Here is a 17,685-nt window from a genome sequence, read left to right as displayed (position 1 = left end):
TGTTCGCCAGGAACACTTTTCGGTCCCTGAGTAGCTTCGGCGAAAGGGGACATTGTACCAACGAAGGGTTTGGTTTGTTGGGGGGCCTCTCTCCGGGAGAAGGGCTTGCGATAGACCGCATCCTCTTGCACATTTTTTTGTGTGAACACTTGCACTTTTTACTTGCACTTGGGTGATTTGAGAGCACGTACCTTGGCTCTTCAATGAAATCACCCCGAAACAGCATAAAAATCCCAATCAGATTCCGAGACTCTGTAACTGGAGCTAAAGCTGATTTTAGGGAAGGATGGCACTTGTAAAGGTGATGTGATGAGCTGCTTTGCATATATATATATATAATGTATATATTCATTCATTCATTCATGCATGACATATATAATTATATATATATTATTTTTATTTTTTTGCTCTCCTAGGATAGAACATCCAGTTATATTAAACCTCAGGCAATCACAAGACAACATCCACATCCGTAAGCTGAATAATAATCAGATGGCCGGACGAAAATAAGATATCATTAGTTTTCCGTCCCTTCTTCCTCAATGGACTTTAATTCCCAGTAGTGAATAACCAGGGCCCTCTATTAGCCTGATTTCTTCAGCTTTTGTCAGCAAGTATTCAATTGTTCCCGGTGCATTGTGTGTTGTAATCTATTTATAGCTATAGGAAAACTGAAAAGAGCCATTATTCCAAATGGTTCAGATAAAATGTTCGCCCCAGCGTCTTTTTTTTTTTTTTTTTTTTTTCGAGATTAAAAATTCTGGGCCAAATTTTTATAATATATCCAGAGCTTTCCCTTACACGATGTTAAGGTTGAATTAAAAAATAATGGCTACCTTTGTCCACCACTAGGGGAAGCTTGTGTGTTTCGATGTATGGTGACCACAGGCTCTGGTGAAGAGTTAAGGGGGCCTGATGTGAACCTCACCGAAAGTATGGTGTACTCTACTTACCCATCTGGGTTCCCAAAGGCGCTCATCTTCCCCACTGCGGAGTTGCAAGGTTGTCATTGCCACCAACCTGACGGTGAGGAGGGCTACTTGGCAAATCAACGCATTAGGCCAAGTTAGGGATTTCTATGATAGTTTGTGGCCCTCTACCCAGCGCCATTACTCCATCTCAATGGTCTACAGCAGTGTTTCCCAACCAGTGTACCTCCAGCTGTTGCAAAACTACAACTCCCAGCATGCCCGGACAGCCTTTGGCTGTCCGGGCATGCTGGGAGTTGTAATTTTGCAACAGCTGGAGGCACACTGCCTGAGAAACACTGCTTTATGGAAATAGACCGGGTCTCAGGAAAAGTTTAAACATGTATACAGTAAGCTCCCCCTAGTGGTGTCTTAAGGCAATCAGTATTTTGGTATTGGAAACATTTGTTTGGCGTTCAATATGAAAGATGAGAAGATCCAACCCCACATGAGATACAGTAAAAACTATGCAAAAGACGACCCGAGAAGACCATTCCTTTATTCAGGCCAGTTTTTATGTGATACATTTTTAGTCCTCCATGCATTCTGTACAGTGGCCATTTTTTTTTTCTACTTTTTAAAGGACAATGGACATAAATGTAGGTCCTGATTCCCTGGTACTTAAAGATTAACAATGGTGGACGTACAATGGTGGAATTAAGGATGTGCAATGATGATCACAGCACTTAAAAGACTAAATGACACCTCTTCTGACCAATTGGCACCCCAACAACATATATGTGGGGGTCCGATCGGTTTCTATGTCAGCCAAATATATGGAAGTCTGATTGGTTTCTATGCCAGCCAAAGATCCCCACCTGTTCCATGCTGGCTTTGGCGTGATCTACTGATAGAGTCTGCCTAGACAGACTCTATTATCAGAGTGCAGATCACACACAGCAATGCTATTCAATTGCATAGCATTGTTCAGTATTATATGCAGAATATTAAAAAAAGAAACAGAAATACATAGGGCAGCAATGTGCCGTTACTCCTAGTAACAATCTGTCTGGCAGCAAATGTATAATCTACTTTGAGCACAACACCATGTATCGTTTGCGGCAGAAAGTCGTGGTCGGAATTCCGAGAGTGCTGCCGGCACTCTCGTCCTGGAAACCTCCTGGACAGTCTTGTGGATTGCAGAATACAATGACCGTGACAACGGTGAAAATGCAGGTGCAGTGATGCGCTCTCCTCGGGGTGACTGGTCATCCACTTAGTCAAATGGAATGAGCCTGGTTTAGGAATATATCAAAAATAACCCACGAAAATCACAGTATTCTGGGTTATATAAATCCATAATTTTACACATGCAATGAATCAATAGAATAATAAGATATAAACAGGAATTAAAAATGCTTGCGCAATAAAAATTATAGAAATTTCTAAAATTTCTAAAAATTTCTTTTCATTAGTAAATAAATGCTGGATCATAATCTCAACTTGTGGAATGGCTATATCATGAACGAACTGAAAGTGCCAGTACCCTAAAAGTGCCGACAGTCAGACATATCGCTACAGAACCAAACAGGTTCAGCAAGATATGGGAGACCATCTGTGGGGATCTGGACTTGGTCCGGAGAGAGGAATTTTTATGGAATGAATTTCTGACCTGAAATTGAAAAATGGTTATTACCGTATTTTTCGCCCTATAGGACGCATCGGCATATAAGACGCACCCAATTTTAAAGGTGTAAAATGTAGAAAAAAAAGATTCTGCACCCAACAGTGATCTTCAACCTGCGGACCTCCAGATGTTGCAAAACTACAACTCCCAGCATGCCCGGACAGCCAACGGCTGTCCGGGCATGCTGGGAGTTGTAGTTTTGCAACATCTGGAGGTCCGCAGGTTGAAGACCACTGGATAGGAGGTAGTACTCACGTGTCCCGCCGCTCCGGACCCGTCACCGCTGCCCTGGATGTCGCTCCATCGCTGTTGCCGCGTCCCCGGGGTGTCCCCGACGCTCCGGACGTCTTCTTCCCCGGGATCCACGCTCTCCCTCGCCGTCATCACGTCGCTACGCACGCTGCTCCTATTGGATGACGGGACGGCGTGCGCGACGACGTGATGAGGACGAAGGAGAGCGCCGGCCATGCAGGGGATCCCGGGATGGAGCAGTCAACGAGGAGGCAGGTAAGGTCCCTCCCGGTGTCCTGTAAGCTGTTCGGGATGCCGCAATTTCACCGCGGCGGTCCCGAACAGCCCGACTGTCGCTTCAGATGCGGCGGTCAGCTTTGATCGCCGCGTCTGAAAGGTTAATACAGTGCATCACCGAGATCGGTGATATCCTGTATTAGCCGCAGGTCCCGGCAAAAAAGTGCGTCTTGTACGCCAAAAAAAAATACGGTACTTTTTCTTATTATATTAATAAATACAGGGGCTAGGTTCTATTAATACAATTATTAAACATTTTTATAGATAGGTTTAGATTATATACTGAACTTTTTTGTGATGTAACTGTATTCTGATGGTATCCAATTAAGTATATACCTCTTCTGATATTGTAAAGTATGACATCCTATAACCTCTAGTGGGGGATTCAAGATGTTAACTGTTGGATATCCTCTTAGTTTCAGTATCTCTTCCCCACTTCTAGGAATTTACAAATTTATATTCTCGAATATTCCCTGTTAAATTTCATATGACCTGCCCATCTAAGTTAGAAATATACCTGATCAATTGCTGTTGTGGGAAACCATATGTAGAGCGGACCTCCCAACAATTGCACCAAAGGCTAAATCAGCATAGGTGTAATATCAGGAAAAGTCTGATGTGTCATAGCCTGTCCCGAAATGCGACTACTAAACATAAAGGGATAGAAAATGTGCTTTCCATCATGCCAATAGATCCCATTCCTGAACATGTCGGCAGCCGCTTTGAAACACTTGTGAAAAAGGAAAAGTATTGGATCTACTGCCTACAAACATTACAGCCGTATGGTTTGAATGAAGCGACCGAATCGATCCGTTAAATAATGTCGCATTATCCATCATGTGCGATTTATTCTAGTTTCCGACACTAATGATCCACCCGTGGAACACTATTTGGCTGTTCCCCTTATTTCCAGCCTTAAACAGTTCAAAAATAGTTTCCAACATTAATGATCCACTTGTGGAAAACCCTCTGGCTGTTCCCCCTATTTCCAGCTTCGAACAGTTCAAGAATATAAATCTGTAAATTCCCCGAAGTGGGGAAGAGATACTGAAATTAAGAGGATATCCGACAGTTAAAGGGGTATTCCAGGCCAAAACTTTTTTATATATCAACTGGCTCCGGAAAGTTAAACAGATTTGTAAATTACTTCTATTAAAAAATCTTAATCCTTCCAATAGTTATTAGCTTCTGAAGTTGAGTTGTTTTCTGTCTAACTGCTCTCTGATGACTCACGTGCCGGGAGCTGTGCAGTTCCTATGGGGATATTCTCCCATCATGCACAGCTCCCAGGACGTGACATCATCATTGAGCAGTTAGATGGAAAACTTCAGAAGCTAATAACTATTGGAAGGATTAAGATTTTTTAATAGAAGTAATTTACAAATCTGTTTAACTTTCCGGAGCCAGTTGATAGATATAAAAAGAAAGGTTTTGCCTGGAATACCCCTTTAAAGGAGTACTCCAGAATAGGAAAATTGTACTCCAAACTGCCAGCAGTAAAAAAAAATAAAGAGGTACATACCTTCCTTTGCTCCCCCGGTGCTTCCGGTAATCCTTGTTTTTACAATAAATATTTTTGGTATATTCCTAAACCGGGCTCGTTCCATTTGACTAAGTGGATGACCAGTCACCCCGAGGAGAGCGCCTTACCGCACCTGCATTTTCACCGTTGTCATGGTCATTGTAGTCTGCAATTGTTCAGTATTAGCAATCTAGCGATGAAATAAAATAAAGTGTGAAATAAATAATTATTATTTAAATATATAATATAATAAAATGTAAATATTAAAATAATTTGATAATTTTAAAAAATTGCTTTAAAAAAAATATATATAAAAGCCCCTGGCCTAATACATTTTTTAACCTTTAGGCTAGGTTCACACTGTGGAATTTCTGGGCAGAATTTCTGCCGGAGATCAAGCTGGCAGCACTATGACCGCGCGGACTAGATTGCCGTCCCCATAGATAGCAATGCCTTTCTGAGCAGGTCTCCCAAAAGATCCACTCAGAAATGCATTGCAGTCTATGGGGGAAGCAATGCAGTCTGCTTGGTCCTAGAGCCGTCGGCTCGATCTCTTTCAGAAATTCTGCTCAGAAATTCCACAGTGTGAACCTAGCCTTAAAGGGGTACTACCATGCTGACATCTTATCCCCTATCTAAAGGATAGGGGATAAGTTGCCTGATCGCGCAGGGTACCGCCGCTGGGGACCCCCGTGATCTCGCACGCAGCACCCCGCTCTCATCAGGCCCCGGAGCGAACATCGCTCTGGGTCTGATGACTGCCGATCACGGGGCCGGAGTATCGTGACGTCACGGCTCCGCCCCATGTGACGTCACGCTCTGCCCCCTCAATGTAAGTCTATGGCAGGGGGCGAGACAGCTGTCTCGCCCCCTGCCATAGACTTGCATTGAGGGGGTGGAGCGTGATGTCCCACGGGGGTGGAGCTGTGACATCACGATCACCGGCCCGTCATTAGACCCGGCGCGGATGTTCGCTCTGGGGCCTGATTCTAGCGGGGTGCTGCGTGCGAGATCGCGGGGGGTCCCAGTGGCGGGACCCCGCACGATCAGGCAACTTATCCCCTATCCTTTAGATAGGGGATAAGTTGTCAGCACGGTAATACCCCTTTAACTCAACTCGTTTTTCCATTTTTCAAGTAAAAAAAAATAAAATATATAGAAACACGTGTTATCGCTGCGTGTGGAAATGTCCGCACTAATAAAATATAATGTTTAGAATCCTGCATGGCGTAAATGTAATAAATACAAAACACCAGAATTGCAGATTTTTGGTCACAACATACATCAGGAAAAAAAATTAATGAAAAGTGACTAAAAAGTCCCATCAAAACAAATATGTTAGCGATCAAAACTACAGAAAACAGTGTAAAAAAAGTTTATTTTATTTGCGAGGTGCATTTTAGGTAAAATGAAAGGTGTCATTACAAAGTACAATTGGTTGCGCAAAAAAAAAAAAAAAACAAGCCTCATATGGGTCTGAGGACAGAAAAATAAAAGGTATATTTCTTATAAGGCGAGGAGGAAAAAACGAAAGCGCAAAAATGAAAATTGGCCAATACTGGGGATAATATAAAGGGATGCAGGATATTGATTGCTCGTATTTACTGCAAATGGTTGATGTTTTTTTCCATCTCTCTCCTCATTGGATATGTGAAGTGTCTTTTCGTATTGATTCTGGGCTATTTTTACATCTTGGGTCTTGGACCTGCCTTATTTCCTAGATAATAAAAAAAGATCAATGTGTTTTTGATGATCGATGCATCGCTCCTCTGTAGAAGATTTTTCCTTTAACGTATTGTTCTTCAGTGGTATTATTGACTTCTCGCGTGCTGAAAGTTGTAAAGGTTTCTTGTTTCGTTTTTCTTGCTCGGAGTACGCGCTCTGTCGCTTGAATAAAAAAATTCAAACGTGTCACATAAAAAGCGTAGAAGGATACAATCTCTTGCAGGCCCTCCAACAAACCCGTATTCCCCTCCAGGTCAGGAGGCTCCTGCAATGGTCCAAGACCAATGGTCACCCTTCACCAACGCTCAGCGAAAGCTCATCTTACCCTCAGCTAACTGATTTGGACCTGATTAAACCCTCCTTATTATTGGACCCTTGAACTGAACTTATGAAAACCAGTTGCCTGTCAATTCTGCTGATAAGTTATCTCTAGCTTTGGACAATTAAATGGTGGAAAAGTGTGTTTTTTTATTTTTTTATTTTTTTTTTATTTTATTTTTTTAAATCAACTGGGGCCAGAAAGTTAAACAGATTTGTAAATTACTTATACTTAAAAATCCTAATCCTTCCAGTATTTATCAGCTGCTGTATACTACAGAGGAAGTTATTTTCTTTTTGAATTTCCTTTCTGTCTGACCACAGTGCTCTCTGCTGACACGTCTGTCCATGTCAGGAACTGTCCAGAGTAGGAGAAAGTCCCCATAGCAAACCTCTATGCTCTTGACAGTTCCTGACATGTACAGATGTGATAGCAGAGAGCACTGTGGTCAGACAGAAAGGAAATTCAAAAAGAAAAGAACTTCCTGTGGACCATACAGCAGCTGATAAGTACTGGGAGGATTAAGATTTTTAAATAGACGTAATTTACATATCTGTTTAACCTTCTGGCACCAGTTGATTTAAAAAAAATAGTTTTCCACGGGAGTACCCCTTTAAACCTTTAACGACAATGGACGTAAATGTATGTCATGGTGTCGTGGTACTTAACGCACCATGATGTACATTTACGCTCCGCCATGACCGCGAGCACTGGACCAGTGCTGTCGTCATGCGCAGCAGGTCCCGGCTGCTATCAGCAGCTAGGGACCCGCTGGTAAGGACGGACATCCGCAATCAAGCAGATGTCCGCTATTAACCCCTCAGATGCCGTGATCAATACAGATCACGGCATCTGCAGCAGTGTGGTACTTTAAATGGATGATAGGATCGCCCGCAGCGTTGCCGAGTGAGGTCCTTTCACCTGCCTCCATCCGTCTCCAGGGGTCTTCTGCTCTGGTTTGACATTGAGCAGACCAGAGCAGAAGATCATCGAAAGCCCTATGCATAGCACTGTTCAGTATCTGCAATCAAATGATTGCTATAAATAGTTCCCTATGGGGACTATTAAAGTGTAAAAAAAAAAATAAAGTTAAAAATTATTTTTTTTAAAATGAGAAAAATCGTATTGACCCACAGAATAAAGAAAACATGTCATTTTTACCATAAAGTGTACAGCGTGAAAAAAAAACCTTCCAAAATTTTCTAAATTGGGGTTTTCTTTTAAATTTTCCCACATAAACATTGTTTTGGTTGCGCTGTACATTTTATGGTAAAATAAGTGATGTGATTACAAAGTAAAATTGGTGACGCAAAAAACAAGCCCTCATATGGGTCTGTGGATGGAAATATAAAAGAGTTATCAGGGGTGTGGAAATTTTATAAAAAACTACTTGTCCACGGGACTAAAATGGAGCAAAATCTACTTGTCCCTCATGACGATCCACTTGTCCCGGCCAATTTTGGCTTTTACACTCTCGTTTTTTCCTCCTCGCCCTATAATTGCCATAACTACCTACTATAATGAAACCTTTTAATTGTTCCATAACCTATTCTCTGGACCAAAAAAAAAAATATATATATATATATATATATATATATATTGGGTGAAGTGATATTGAAATAGTAAAAGATAATTTTGCAGATTTGGTGGTTTTCTTTTCTACGCCATTTACCTTGAGGTGAGATAACATGTTTTGATACTTTAGGTCGCCTGATTACAGTAATACCAGATTTGTATAATTTACGTCATGTTTTACTAATTTAAAAAAAATTCTGAACTTTTTCGAATTTTTTTAATTGCCATTTTTTGACCCCTGTAACTTTTTTTTTTTCCGCATACTAGGCTGTATGAGGGCTTATTTTTTGCGCCATAATCAGTTTTTTTGTATCGGTACCATTTTGGTATTAATCTGACTTTTTAATCGCTTTTTAACTTTTTTCTTGGGATATTATCAAAATTGCAATTCTGTGTTTTTTTTTGTTTTTTTTTACATTTACCGTACTGGGTACATAATGTTATATTTTAATAGGTCATACAATTATGCACCCAGCGATACTAAATATGTTTATTATGTTTATATGTTTTTATATAGGAAAAGGGGGTGACTTGAACTTTTAACATGAAAGGGGTTAATGTGTGTCTTTTAAACTTTTATTAAAACTTTTTTTTACACTTTATTATACTTTTAGGAGGAATCACTAGATTCCTCATACAGATCAGTTCTATTGAACTCATTTATCTGTGAGCTCTGCGATCCATTGATAGAGCCTGGTTCAGCCAGGATCTATCAATGACAGAGCCGGACAGCAGGAAGCAGAGGTAAGTCCTCTTGCTACCTCTATAGTTGATCGCCCCCCTGCAATCACGCTGCGGGGGGCGATCCACCCCACTAGCCCACCAGGGAGCATTCACATGTCCCTTTAGATGCCGCTGTCAGCTTTGACAGTGGCGATCTAAAGGCTTAATAGCCAGCCGCGGCGATCGCCGCATGCTGGCTATTAGCGGCGGCCCCCGGCTACTGAAAGCAGCCGGGGGCTGCAGAGTATGGAGCGGGTAGGAGTCCGGAGCCCGCTCCATACATACTGCGGAGCGCCGCATGCTGGTTATTAGTGGCGGTGTGAAACTTGCGCCCCGTGCAGACGTGCGTCCGCTCCTCCCCTCAGCTCTCCGAACGTTTCTGAAGCTAGAGCTGGGGGGAGCGAAGGCAGAGGACACAGGTCTGCACGGGGAGCAAGAAGCCACGCCCCATCACCTCCCCCGCAGGTCTGCATTGCAGAAAGAAGGCAGAGCAGGGGGAGTGAGGGCGTACACAGCTTCTCATCTCCCCTCCCCCTGCACTGCCTTCAGAGGATGCAAGTTTCCACAGCCGGGGGCTGCAGAGTACGGAGCGAGCAGGAGTCCAGAGCCCGATCCATACAGGCCGCAGCGCTTGTCAGGTCCGGCCCTGCTTGCCCGAAGCCGGGCTAAAGGCCAGAAAAATTCACCTGCCCGGCGCCCGAAATTGCATGTCCCGGGCGATAGGAATTCCACATCCCTGAAGTTATAATTTTTAGGATGCGAGGAGGAAAAATGGAAAAATAAAATTAGCTGAGGGTAAGATAAGCAGTTGATTTAAAAAAAAAAAAAATTGTTTTACTCTGGAGTACCCCTTTAAACCATACACTATGTGCCCTTCAGGTATGGACCCAGCTAGTTGGACCTTCCTCCCTACCTTGCACTTAGCTAGAAAGGAATCATTATCATGGTTGAGGTTGCCCTTATGGTACACATTGTTAATAATAACAATTACTTTGTTTAAATAGCGCCAGAATATTCCACAGCGCTGTACAAAACTTGTCATCACTTAAATGAGTCCCTGTCCCCATTGGGGCTTACAATCTGAACTAACCTATCAGTATGTTTGGGAGGAAACACAGGGAAAACATACGAGCTTGTTGCACATGTTGTCCTTGATGGGATTTGAACCTAGGACCTCAGTGCTCCAAGGTAACAGTGGCAACCACCAAGCCACTATTACCATGACCACTACTTCAGAGTGCCCATTTAGGATAAAAAGTAGTAATTGACCTTGCAAAAATTGGAATTTTTTTTTTTATATGTTGTTATGGTGGCTTGCATCTTTTTTCTCATAAGGAAACAGTGAAGTAGTAGCTGGGGCACAAGCAGGACAAAGTCTAGCTTTTCTGCGGTCTTAAAGGGGTACCCTGCCCATAGACATATTATCCTCTATCCGAAGGATAGGGGATAAGATGTCTGATCGCGGGGGTACCACCTCTGGGATCTTGGCTGTGGCACCCCAGACATCCGGTGCACGGAGCAAACTTCACTCCGTGCCAGATGACTGGAGATGCGAAGGGGAGGCTCGTGATGTCACGGTCATGCCCCACTCGTCCTGTAACGGCAATGCCCCCTCAATGAAAGTTTTTGGGAGGGGGCATGACGGCCCTCCCATAGACTTTCATTGAGGGTGTGTGGCCATGACATCACGAGCTGGGCGCGGCCGTGACATCAAGAGCCTCCGGCACTGCACCCCACACTCTAAAGGAACGCCGGGTGTAGCAGGGAGATGTCTAGGGGCGGAGTACCCCTTTAATGTGAATACTGAAATGCCCCCTCCAATTAAAATTAGATGTAAGAATGATTTGTGCGCAGAAAGTCTGCAATATATACCAGTACCAACATAGTTTACTGTATACCTTTATATAATAGTTCCAGTCCTGACTTCCACATTTCACATCCAGACGCTCAGCCGTCATTTGTAGGTCATGAGTTCAATGGAGCCAACAGTACAAAATGAGAGAGGTAACTCCATGGGACATGCTGCCACTCAGGGACTTCTGCCCAGGGCTGTATCTGCCATGAGGTGAGATGAGTATCTCGCCTCAACTGGCAGTTTTTAGAGTCCCTGAGCGGCAGCATGTCCCATGGAGTTATCTCTCTCATGTTGCAATTGTTCACATGATGCCCCTAAATGGGGTGTTACGACTATTTCTCATATTGGGCATTCCTTGAGTCAGCTGATTAAAGGAGGTCTCACATATGGGATGTGAATTTGAACAAAAAATAAAGCATTGCGAAGGCGCCTAGAAGAATTAATGGTTCGATTTCTGTCCCTGTTTGCAAGATTTCCCTAGTTTATCTCCCTAATCATAGGTTCTATTATGAGATTACTTGAAGCTCTTCTGTCCCAATGCAGTATCTGTAACAAGACCCCTACCTACCATATGACATTTATAATAATGGTGTCGTCTTATATAACTGGGGGATCTTAGGTACCTAGGCTGGATACAATCGCTAGCAGATATAGAGTGACATTGATCAGGTAGCACATCCTGAGAAGCTTCGGCTTCATGTCAGCTTTGAAGCTATCAGAGATGTCTTAAAATAGGGACATGCACAGGTTGACTAGAAAGGAAGCTTGACTCTCTACCTTTTTGATGTTCCTCCTATAAGTGCCCTGGGCAGTCTGGCATCATTATGAGGGCATTTATATAAATAACTAGAGTACCCGGCGTTGCCCAGTTTTTCCTTCCTAATCCTTGTTGTGGAGGAAAATCAACAGAGAAAGCTTTTGACTGCATATACCTTCCTCATATATTGTTGTCATATCCCCTCCTCCTATCCCCTCCTCCTATCCCCTCCTCCTATCCCCTCCTCCTATCCCCTCCTCCTATCCCCTCCTCCTATCCCGACCTCCTATCTCGACCTCCTATCTCGACCTCCTATCTCGACCTCCTATCTCGACCTCCTATCTCGACCTCCTATCTCGACCAGTAATATGTGTACCAGATATTATTGAAATATCTCCAGCCGTATGGAAGTTATGTGGGGACATACATTTCCCATTGATTTGCATGGGACTTTAAACAAAAACCCCGACCCTCACAAATGGGGTTAGTTAAGGGTTAAATTAACTATCCTATATTTTAAGTGGATATATAAGTAACATGTGACCAAGTATTATCAAAATATCTCCAGCCGTTTGGAAGTTATGCAGTAACATATATTTCCCATTGACTTGTATGGGACTTTAAACATAAGCCCCGCCCCTGGCAAATGGGGGTGAGTAAGGGTTAAATCATCTATCCTATGTTTGTTGTTGACATATAAGTAACATGTGTGCCAAGTTTCATGTTAATATCTTTAGCCGTTTGGACGTGATGCTGGAACATACACACATACATACACACATACATATATACATACATACACACACACACATATATATATATACACACATACATACATACACACATATACACACATACACATACTTACATACATACATACATACATACATACACACACACGTTGAGTTTTATATATATATATATATATATATATATATATATATAGATAAGAAGTGCCTGTCCCCAAAATTATCTGTGCACGTTGTTGTCTTAAAATATAGCGCTACATAGTATAGACCTAAAAGGAACGCCTGTCCCCCCGCCTGTCAGTGTCTAATTGATTCTCTATTCAGGTTGCTGGGGTTGCATTCTGTGGTGGCCCAGTATGGGAGGTGTTACCCCGTACCATTGCTGCTCTGTCAGGCAGCCTCCTGCACTGTCCCTTGGGCCTCCCTTGCACTTGTTCCCCCATGTACATATAATTCACCAATTGTTGTATTATAAAATGTGTAAAGAAGTGTTACAACTTTAAGAAGATCATGTGAGTTGTCATGTGATTGTTACCCAGGACTTATCAGTGATCAGATGACCCAAGGATGGCCTATGGCCTCCCTGCTAGTCTCCTCCATATAAGCGCTGGGAGGAGCTTCTCTCTCTTCAGCTCTCTTGCTTCCTGCTGAGGTCCAGTGCAGTCCAGTCTAGGTGTGTATCCAGAGTCATAGGAGGCCTCAAGTCCAGTCTGCAGCCACAAGCAGCTACAAGTAACCACAGTTCTCAGTATTGTCAGTCATCAGTCACAAGTCAAGTCAGTCACAGTCATCATTTGTAAAGTCAGCGTGGCCTGCATTAAATGGACCCTATCTACTACAATTCCCAGGAAGCCCTTAAGGTCTCTGAAGTCACTGGTCCTTGGGCCCTGGATGAACTGTATAGACTTTTCCACCTGTCTAACCTCAGTAAAGCTGCCATTTTCCGTAACTTCGGCGTCGGAGTCATTATTGCCCCCGTGCCTAGCCCAGGATCCAGCAATATACCTTCGGGTGGTATTGAGGATAAACCATGCCCTGGCGTCACGAATACAAGGGGTTAATGCCATCTGCCCCTAGGGTAATTCCATCTGCTCTTTGCATCACACCCCATACCACAATTCATTTCTCAGATACAGCAGCTTTCCAGAAATAGCATAAAATATGCAATAAAAAAAAGGTAACTGGGGCGATTCATTACCATTCTATCATGGGGAGAAGGAAAACTTTACACAAGGCGTTGTTATGGCTTACATGCTAATGGAGCACTTTAAAGGATGTGCCGAGGCTCGCTGTCACCGAGACTCAATATATAGAAGTCTGCAGGAAGCGCTGAGACAGCACGATGACACCGGATCATTACATTACCCGTGGATCTCCTGTGGAGGGCGCAGAATTACAACCCTCACCATGACGGGTGCATGTTATATCAGGGCATGATGGGAGTTGTAGTTGTGCAATAACTGGAAATTGGAGAATATTGTTGTACACTATACTGTATGTAAATGTATATATATTTTTCGTTTTATACATGCAAGAGAAGTATCAGCATTATGTATAGTGCCCATTTTTTGGTAAAAGGGGTACTCCGGTAAAAAACTATTTTCTTTAAATCAACTGGTGCCAGAACGTTACACAGATTTGTAAATTACTTTAATAATCTTAACCCTTCCAGTACTGTATGCTCCAAAGGAACTTCTTTTCTTTTTAAATTTCTTTTCAGTCTGACCACAGTGCTCTCTGCTGACACCTCTGTCTGTCTCAGGAACTGTCAAGAGCAGAAGAGGTTTTATATGGGGATTTGCTCCTACTCTGGACAGTTCCTGACATGGACAAAGGTGTCAGCAGAGAGCACCGTGGTCAGACAGAAAATAAATTAAAAAAGAAAAGAACTTCCTGTGGAGCATACAGCAGCTGATAAGTACTGTAAGTGTTAAGATTTTTAAATACAAGTAATTTACAAATCTGTGTAACGTTCTGCCACCAGTTGATTTAAAAAAAATAGTTTTTCACCGGAGTACCCCTTTAACCTTTAAAGGACATTGAACGTAAATGTACTTCCTGGCTCCCTGCTACCTACCAAAGGTCCCCACCTGTTCTGTGATGGCTCCGGCGTGATCTACTGATAGTCTGCCTATTATCAGAGTGCGGATCAAACTGAGCAATGCAATGCAATTGCATAGCATTGTTCAGTATTATAGCAGGGGGGGGTGAGAAAAAACAGTGGTGGCGCTCTGATAGTGCAGTAATTTTAGATAAAGAGTGAGGTATATAGGGGTAAAAGAATGCCGCTCACCTTGTGATGTTGTGCTAGCTGCAGGCACAACTCTGTTTTTCGCTTTGTAGGTCGCGGAACGGTTCAGGAGCCGCCGATCGTCTGTACCACTGGCAGCGGTTGGGAACGTAGCAGGAGGACAATTGCAGGAGTCCCTGGCGGGGGTTGTCCCAAAAAGTCCGACTTGCGGGAGCGGCGCTGCATCGGGAGGTTGAAAATGTAGACGCAGGCAGTTGATATGTGAAAAAACGTATTTATTCACCAAAGTGCTGATTGTACAGAGGCAAAATGGTTTTCACAATTGTCTTTGTAGGCAGGATAACGCGTTTCAAGAGGGGATTCCTCTCTTCATCAATGCCTAGTTAGGACTGTAGCGAACAAAAATGTATTCCAGTCCGTAGTCAGTAATGTCAAAATGTTCAAATGTCTAACCATTTTTCCTGTCCTCGTGTACAGGGTGCTCTACTGGCCAGAGGGTTCCCCTGAAACATAAGTAAAACACGTGTAGTGACAGAGTTGTCAGATAAAGTTAATCTTGTAAAATTGTCTAAAAGGTGAATAGTGTTCTGTGGAGAAGTAGTTAGTGCCAAAGGGCCCCAGCAGCTAAGGTATTGAGGTAGAAAACCTCAGGCAGCCCGATCCGCACCAAAATGTGTTGTGTATGCAGTTACAAATCTCACATATTCACAATCTCTGTTCCTAATCCCTAAACAAAGGAGCATGTAAGGACATCGTAAACAAATGTCACATGGACTCGTCCCAAGTTACTTGTTATTCTTACTCCTATTCTATTCAGAATTAATGCCCCAGGAATTGTTGTCATCACTAGGCCCCAGTGGCCACTTTCTCTCGTCCGCCCTCCAGGACTGGGCGCCGAGGACGGCTGTTAAGAGGTGGAGTTTGTGGTGGCCCAGTACAGGAGTGGCACCCCGATACCCTTTCTGCCCTTTCAAGCAGCCTCCCTACAGTGTCCCCTGGGCCCCCTTGCACCTATTCCTCTTGTACAGGTATCTTTATGCTGTGTTTTGTATATAAAAGTGTTAAGGCTTTAAGAATAGTTGACATGTGATTAACCATTAACCTGTTATCATGTGATTGTAACCCAGTGAGATATCAGTGACCGTGTGACCTAAGGGTGACCAATGGTACCCCTCAGAGTCTCCCCCATATAAGCCCTGGGTGGAGCCTCTGCTCTCTCTCTTGTATGCTGAGTTACAGTGAGGTCAAGTTCTGCTCAAGTGCGTCTGGAGTCCAGAGGAGGCCTAAAGTCAGTCAAGCAGCCATGGATTCTCAAGTCCATTGCCCCACAGGTCAAGTCAAAACCTGGTAAGCTATAGAAGGGGTGAAGTCAGTCATAGTCTGTCATAGTCAAGTCAGTCCAAGTCATCCTGTTTCAAGTCAGTGTGGCCTGCATCCAAATTGTCCAAGTCCACTATAAGTCCCAGCAAGCCCTAAGGTCTCTGAAGTCACTGGTCACCCCCGTGGGCCTAGCCAAGCTCTATAGACTGTTACACCTGTCTAACCTCATTAAAAGCTACTGTTAACCTTAACCTGGCCATGGACAATTATTTGCCCCCGTTCGACTAGCGGTATTGCCTTCGGGTGGTTACATCAAACCACGCAATGGCGGCACGAACAAGAAGGGGTTAATACATCTACCCCTGGGCAATACCATCTGCCCCTTACACCTCACATCACACCCCGACGACATCACAAGTCCATGACCTTTACCCTCAGCTTCTTTAGCAAGGCAGTGGTCGTCTTGGAGGTGTTTGCAGACATTTTCATGTGTGAATGCTGCCCTGCGGCCCAGTCTCTGGAGGATGGTGATCATGCTTTGCTTCAGTATCTCACAGTACATGTTGGCATTCATGGTTTCCTCAGTGTAGCTCCCCAATGCAAGTTAATGTAGGCTGCCCAGACCATGACACTCCCACCACCATGCCTGACTGTAGGCAGGACACACTTGTCTTTGTTCTCCTCACCTGTTTGCTACCACACACGCTTGACACTAGCGATAATTGTCCCCCCACCCTCCCGAGACTAGACTCTGGATGCGCTACTGGTCTAAGGACTGACTGGCTGACACACCACCACCTCTTCATCCTCTGTAGCAATGCTTGCATCACTCATATGTCTATTTCCCAAAGACCACCTGCATACGATGCTAAGCATGTGCACTCAACTTCGACCATGGTTGGGCCTGTTCTGAGTGGAACTTGTCCAGTGAAACCGCTGTATGGTCTTAGCAATCTTCTTATACCTGAGATCATCTATGTAGAGCAACATTTTTTTTCCCATATCCTCAGAGAGTACCTTTGCTATGAGGTACCATGTTGACCTTCCAGTGACCAGTATAAGAGAGTGTGGGAGTGATAACACCAAATTTAAGACACCTTCTTCCCGTTCACACCTGAGACCTTGTAACACTAACGAGTCACATGACACCGGGAAGGGTAAATGGCTTATTTGTATCAGTGTCATTTCTTCAGTATTGTCACATGGAAAGATATAATAAAATATTTACAAAAATATGAACGGGTGGACCAACTTATGTGAAATACTCTCCATATCACAAGTTACAGAGCTCGATATGTCCTACAAATAAACTGGGGCTAAGCAGATTTTGCCCGGGTGCGCAGGAAGGCTTTATGTACTGTATATATTAATCCAGTTGTAATGCTGCCTTCCTACTGGGACACAGAGCTGCAGAATGCATTGTGGTCTATCAGGTTTTCTCCCGGCGCTTTTCATTAGGTCGACACATTGACCACACACGGTTCTCGGGAAGAGATGTAACCTTGAATACGTATAAAGGAATGATTTTCATGCTTGTTGTGAAACGCGGCGACTTTCTTTTAAAGTTCTAGGCCATTGGTGTTTAATATGAATCCAAGTGCCGATGTGCGGCGTATGTAGCTACCGACGCAGCCTGAAAACTAATAGCAGGATCCCTTAGATCAGTGGTCTTCAAACAATGGTCCTCCAGACGTTGCAAAACTACAACTCCCAGCATGCCCGGACAGCCAACGGCTGTCCGGGCATGCTAGGAGTTGTAGTTTTGC

This window comes from Hyla sarda, chromosome 6 (genome assembly GCF_029499605.1).
Source record: "Hyla sarda isolate aHylSar1 chromosome 6, aHylSar1.hap1, whole genome shotgun sequence".
NCBI classification, from domain to species: Eukaryota; Metazoa; Chordata; class Amphibia; order Anura; family Hylidae; genus Hyla; species Hyla sarda.
Note: the sequence above shows the minus strand (reverse complement) of the source record.